Source organism: Myotis myotis, unplaced genomic scaffold, assembly GCF_014108235.1.
Source record: "Myotis myotis isolate mMyoMyo1 unplaced genomic scaffold, mMyoMyo1.p scaffold_m19_p_8, whole genome shotgun sequence".
Classification (NCBI taxonomy): Eukaryota; Metazoa; Chordata; class Mammalia; order Chiroptera; family Vespertilionidae; genus Myotis; species Myotis myotis.
This window is the reverse complement of record NW_023416390.1, coordinates 7,096,809-7,103,718: the sequence shown is the minus strand read 5'-3', so window position 1 is coordinate 7,103,718 and position 6,910 is coordinate 7,096,809. Positions and strand designations below refer to the sequence as shown.

At 32.9% G+C, this 6,910-nt stretch overlaps 1 protein-coding gene across 1 annotated transcript in view; it reads left to right on the top strand.

Annotated features, from left to right (window-relative positions):
- BOLL (boule homolog, RNA binding protein) overlaps positions 1-6,910 on the top strand; it is a 32,339-nt gene continuing 25,429 nt past the window's right edge. Inside the window, exons 1-4 of the mRNA XM_036319556.1 lie at positions 1-120; positions 3,065-3,156; positions 4,960-5,014; positions 6,365-6,440. The gene's annotated coding sequence lies outside the window, so the exon portion shown is untranslated. The remainder of the gene's footprint in view (positions 121-3,064; positions 3,157-4,959; positions 5,015-6,364; positions 6,441-6,910) is intronic.

Genomic DNA, 6,910 nt, shown 5'->3' with positions numbered 1-6,910 from the left:
GATTCATTGTCTTCATCCCCTAATCCTGCATCACCTGTGCCTTTGAATAACCCAACAAGTGCCCCAAGATATGGAACAGTGATCCCTAATCGCATCTTCGTAGGAGGAATTGACTTTAAGGTACCTATTTCAGTGTATAACATAGTGTAATTTTTGCATTAGAAGTAGTTTTATTTCTTGGAAATTGTTTCCTTGTGCAGCTATAAAAATAATAACATATTTGCTGTTTGTACAATGATTAATAGTTTTCAACTTGTCTTATTATAGAGAATATTTTCAAAAACATTGGAGATTAAATAGAGCATATATAATTGTGCAGTTTCACATACATGGAAATTGAGACTCACTGACCTGTCTATAAGTCTCCTAGCTAGCTACTTAGTGACAGCAAAAAGACTAGAATCCTACTTTCCTGACTCATAGCTCCATATTCTTCATTTCACCATATCATATTAGTTATACTTTCTTGCATAGTACTCCAGAAGCCCAAATAAGTGATTATAATTTACAAAAGTAGACTCAAAAAAACACACAAAATTTGTCCTATGAAATCCTGTTTCTTTACCCCAACTTTTATTTCTGATTCCTGAGTACCCTCCTAGACTTTCATCTTTTGCAAATTGCTTCCTATCACCTAACTTAAAATTTGATCACCCAAACAGGCCTGTGTTCTTGTCAGAATAAAGCATCTTAACAGTAATATATTTAAATGATATAATAAGCTGTTTCAGAAAGGCATACTTTGTGAGATGTTTTACAGCATCCCCATATAGTAAACACCTACAGAAAAGGCATGCAAGGATATATTAAGTGGAATCTTAAGCAACTATAAGAATGGTTCACTAAAAATAAAGAAAAATGATTTCTTATGAAATGCCTATTTTAAATATTTTATTTCTATGGAAAATATTAATGGCAGACCATAAATATTCAAGTTGATTATTCTTGTTCAGGATTTATATTAAAACAGCTTAGTATATTTTTTAAAATAAATCATCAATAAATTAAACATTTGGCTATGTTATTCTAACTTACTGAAAACTACAAAATGAATTTGGGAGGCTCTATTGTTACAATGCAGTCATAGCTTTAGGATAACTGCTAGAATTCCCTCCCTTAAACCTTTTCCAAAATCATAGATAAATTCCCACAATGAAACTGTTTACTGTAGTCCCAAGAAGTCTCAAACTTTTTAAAACTTTTTTTAGAAGCCCATCTCTCTGTAATATTTAGTCATCTTGACTTTCTGTCTCCTTTAAGTTTGAATTGCAAAATTGAGCTATTGATTCTTTATCAGAAAATACTTTGAATTAATTTGTTTTCAGTTCTCCAATAGAAAGTCTTATTCTGGTGTTAATTTCATTTTGTCCTGAAATGAGTCATTCATTTATTCTCCAGTTAGCTCAGTATGTGTCACCATCCACGTTAGCAGGCTTCAGGTTACTAACTAAACAATAGTGTATTTAAGTAGTAAGGTAGCAGTGGAACTCAAAAGGCATTAGCTCTGCTGCTAGGCATGTGCTTACCTATGTCTATAAAGAAAATATTTTCTAGGGATATTTAAAGATCCTCTTAGGGCAAACAGTTATAGATGAACCAGAAAATGAAATTGCAATGAATTTAGTATAAATACTGCAAGAAAGGTGATATAAGTCTATTATGAGAGTAATTAAAACTAGATATGCCAGCCCTAGCTAGTTTGGCTCCGTGGATAGAGCATCAGCCTGCCGACTGAAGGGTCCCGGGTTCGATTCTGGTCAAGGGCACATGCCTAGGTTGCGGGCTCGATCCCCAGTGGGGTGTGTGCAGGAGGCAGCCAATCAATGATTCTCTCTCATCATTGATGTTTCTTTCTATCTCTCCCTCTCCCTTCCACTCTGAAGTCAAAAAAATATTTTAAAAATAAACTAGATATGCCAAAACTATCTTATATATTATAGTCTAATTATAATTCAAATTTTATTTTGAATATAATGTCTATTTAGCTAAAATGTATATTTTGAGTATGATAAAGCATCCAAAAACTTTAAATTATGTAACTACTTCATTGTTATCACAAAATGAGTTCACGAACGTCTGGAAATATATTCCTTTCCTAAGACCTACCCTTCCAGGATACTATGCTGATTAAAAGTGACTGGTGTAGGCCAACATAACTTAGTTCCACTGCCTTCATGTGAGCCCTCTAGGAACACATGTTTCCCCCACTTCCTGAAAGTAGAGCATTCCTATGAAACCTTTCATAAACTGAAATGTCCTAAAGCGAGGACATAAATGCATATGGAAAAATTTTTAGTGTTTCCCAGGCCTCCCAAAATACCCAACCAAATCATACCAAATATGTTTACGTCCAGTTTTAAGCTAAGCATAGCATCTTCATGCACTCTCTCAGGCTTCTCTGACACCTCAGGACACATCTTGCTCAGGGATACACAGAATAAATCAAGATAAAGCACAGATGCTCACAGGCACAGTTCGGAGCCATAGCAGCTGGATGCTGAGCTGTGAGTGCAGTTCCAGGGGAGGAGCTGGGCTGCGCTGCCTCTGTGGTACACGGGCTTGCTGCAGAACAACGGCTGAACATATTTCCACTTTTTGCCTTTTCTCCTAAAAGCAGAAGTCCTCTGGATTTCTTTTGGTTAGCCAAAACAGGTACTAATGTAGGTCTTCTGTAAAAGTGGTGTTAGACAAACCTTCGAACAGCATGGACCACCTGTATTTCTTTACTATAATTACAGACATGCTTAATGCAAATTATATTTTTCAACTGGCCAACTAGAGAATAAGAACTCCTTTAAATACTGAGCTTTCTTTGCAGTTTTAAAACAATTCAGCTTAAAACTTTTTACTATTAAACTATGTTTAACAATGTAGTTCTGAATAAAGCAAAGTATTGACATATATTGATTTTAATAACCTAGTGGTTTCATCCACTGTTTTAATGAGAGGTATTCTTATACTCATTCATATTATTTATTTATAAACTTTTCTGTCTCTAAAACAAGCATGAGTTTTTACATCTTTTATCAATTAAAAAATGTTTTTGTTTTTTTCATGCCATTAGACAAATGAAAATGATTTAAGAAAATTTTTTTCTCAATATGGGTCTGTAAAAGAAGTGAAGATTGTAAATGACAGAGCTGGAGTGTCTAAAGGGTTAGTATCACTATAGATAGTACATGGAATTAGCAATTGTGTTTTTATTGGGTTACTAGGTTTTGCATGCTAACTTACTTTGCTTCCATTTTTTCAAAAGAGATTTTTGTGCAGTCTTCTTTCCTCCTCCCTTTTGCCCTTTTGATCTCGTGTGTGTGTGTGTGTGTGTGTGTGTATGTTGGAGGAGGGGGGACACTGTAATTTGTTGGGAATTATTCTTGCATGGGCTAAGGGACCATTCAGTGTTACATAGCAAACACTTAATGTTGAGTAGATAATGTCCAATAGCTGAGGAACCAGAAGCTAAAGGAATCAGATATTGTTGCAACTACATACCTGCTTTAGACTAAATCGAGCTTTATTTGAAAAAAAAGCTGACACAAAGGAATCTCTGTAGGTTGTGCATCAGAGACCTCATTAAGGGACTAATCTGAGAAATATTACTCAAGAATAATTTTTAATTTCTTAATCAAGGAGAATGAAAATTGAGAAGAAAGCAGTAGGATTTGTCTAGAAATGTCTAATGACCTTAGAGCTGTTTTAGTAAGTTGGTATATGCAAAAGCCAAATTTCAGAGGGAAAAAAAAGTAGTTTATATAGTGTACTTACCTAAGAAGTTTGACTGCAAAGTTAAAATAGTTAAGGCAGTGGAGATCAGAGAAAGATTGTACGTATTTGTTTCCTTGAAAGAGAGGCAAGACGTCCGTATTTATAGGTATAAGAGAAGGGACCAATGAAGTGATAGGAAACTATAGAAGAGGCAAACAACATGACAAGTGGGTACTTTGGAAGAGGTAATGGGATTCTGCAGAGAGGTTTTTTCTAAACAGATGAGCGACTTCTTCCTACTGATGAACAATGTTATGATAAAGTGAGATTGTATTTCTTTTGTTTAGCTTTAGAATTGGCGGTATTTTGGTAATATCCATTTTTATCATTGATTATCACATAGAAATACGTATAAACTATTTTATGCCTTTTCCACTGGGTGGTGTATGTGTTCTACAAAAAAACTCAGTGTAAAAATACTTCCTTAACCCTTGTTTAATGTTTAGCCAAATATAAAAGAGAAATTCCTTTGTTTAAAAAAAAGAAACTTTATACAATAATTAAGAAAATAAGAAACATAGCACTACTCAAAAGAGTTTCCTTAAGTTATTTAAATAGAAATTACATTTTGGAGGGATATGCTTTTTATTTCTTTTATTTCTTTTTGTCTACCTGTTTTGGGTTTTTTTGAACATGTATTTGTATTTTGAATGTTATATGAATTATACTCTGAAGGTAACAATTAGATATGAAAAGTAGGTGTAAAGTCTGCATTGTACATATTTCTAGTTTAATTTGTTTAGTAAGTACATAATTGTATTATCGGTTTATATGTGCTCATAATAGTAATTAATGTATTTGTATACACATTTACCAATGTAAAAGTTTTTTTGTGTTGACATTTTTTAATTAAATTTTTTTTTTCTATTTAAGCCAAACCTCTGTTATTTTAAAGAGATTATTGCTCTGGACTGAAACTTATTGCATCCTAATTTATAAGCCAAAACGTGTATCTCTTATGCTCTTCTATCTTATACAGTTCAGATCTGAAACTATTTCAGGAACCTGAGCTTTTTTCTTTTAGTCCCCTGACTCTCAGAGGAAGTGATAGTGTTAAGTTTCACTATTCTCTAAAAATTCTCCTAAGTTTTTTATGCTCACTCCTACAGTGGCCCATTCTTAAAACACAAATTTTTTTTTAAATTGTAATATAATTCTAAAGTAATGTTCTAAGAAAATAATTCATTTATTTAGGTATGGTTTCGTCACTTTTGAAACACAAGAAGATGCACAAAAAATTTTACAAGAGGTAAGATGTTTTAATGTATTTAACTTTCTTTTTGGAATTTCTTTCAAAATAATTCTTTGTGGTGTTTATTTTAATAGTACAGTTCTAGTACAATGATCAGTTGCTAAAAAATTTTTTAATTTATTTGCATCTTAAGGTTGACATTAGCCTACAAAAAAATTGAATTAATAAAAAAAAGCATTAAAGAGAAATTTCAAATCATTACATGAGTATGGTTGTGGAGTTGTAATCTAATTTTTTACTTTATTTGCTTAAGCTAAGAATGTGAGGATATATATTTTCTGAGTGTTAATAGTACTTTAAATTCCTAAAAAACACTACACATATGGATTTCTAGAATGAGGTTATCTTTGATTATTTCCCCTCCTATGAAAATCTTTATATGATCTAAGAACATTCATATTTAAAAAAATCTGTAGCCTGTAATTTGGGGTAATAACTTAAATTTGGCAAAGGTGACATTAAATTTTTTAGAAAAAATAGATTTTGAATTGTATATTAAATTCTCAGTTAAATATTAATTGTATATTAAGTACTCTGTTCTCCTTGTTTATAGTAGCAATGTTCTATAAAGTCACCACAAATACTGAATTAGCAAATATTGAACTGCTGTTTCTACAAGTATACGCCTAGGTTTCCACAAGCTTCTGCCCCCAATATTTTCATCAACCAATCAATACATAACTTTATTTTATGTGTGTTTCTGTTTAAAGACATACTTAGTGTTATTAATTCATTAATAATTGATTTCATGGCCAACAGCACTGCAGCTCATGCCTGAATGAAGTCCACCTCTTCTCCATAAGGCACATGACAGCCTTCTTACGCCTAACAACGCTGACCAGCGCTTCAGCACCACACTCAAAGGCCATTTTAAGTAGCAAAATCACCAACATAAAGACAAAAATGCAAAACACGTGGTACTATATAGACCACAGAAAGAACACTTGTTTACAGTATAAAAGCTGAAATAAGACAGTGTCACCTTCTTTGATCTCAACTGGAACCATGTGTCAGGCAATTCACATTTTTCACCTCTGCTCTTGCCAGCTAATAACCGCTAAATTGCCATGAGTATTGATTTTGGGATTACAAATAAATTTTAATGAGTAGATTAATTCCCAAATCCATGAATAGAGAATTGACTATTTCAGATGAGGAATTAGGGTCAGAGCAGTAGATTCGGACCTAGATCTGTTTAAATCCAAAAACTTTGCCCTTTCCACTGTGACTTGCTGCTATCAAAGAATGTTATAGTCTGAATTTTAAAAAGTGTTTCTTACTAATTTTCCGTATTGGTTTTATAAACAATAGTACCAAAATAATTAAAAAAAAATTTTCTTATTTTAGGCTGAAAAACTGAATTATAAGGATAAGAAACTAAACATTGGTCCAGCAATAAGAAAACAACAAGTAGGGATCCCTCGTATGTATTAACAACTAATGTATTTTTCAATATTTTTACATGGTTCTTTTTTTAAATATTAAACTTTCGGTAGAACTTCATTAAAATATCAGGTTCCTTTCATTTAATAAAGTTACTTTGGCAAAGTTGGTGGCCAAATGAATATTTCTCATCACAAATTAATATATACTAGATTGGGAAGGGGTGGGTTGGGGAAATTTTACCTGTATAATGATGCTTAAGTATATTCTAGCCCTAACCGGTTTGACTCAGTGGATAGAGCGTCGGCCTGCGTACTGAAGGGTCCCGGGTTTGATTCCAGTCAAGGGCATGTACCCTGGTTGCGGGCACATCCCCACTGGGGGGTGTGCAGGAGGCAGCTCATCGATGTTTCTTTTTCATCGATGTTTCTAACTCTCCCTCTCCCTTCCTCTCTGTAAAAAATCAATAAAATATTTTTTAAATAAATAAATAAATAAATAAATAAAAAG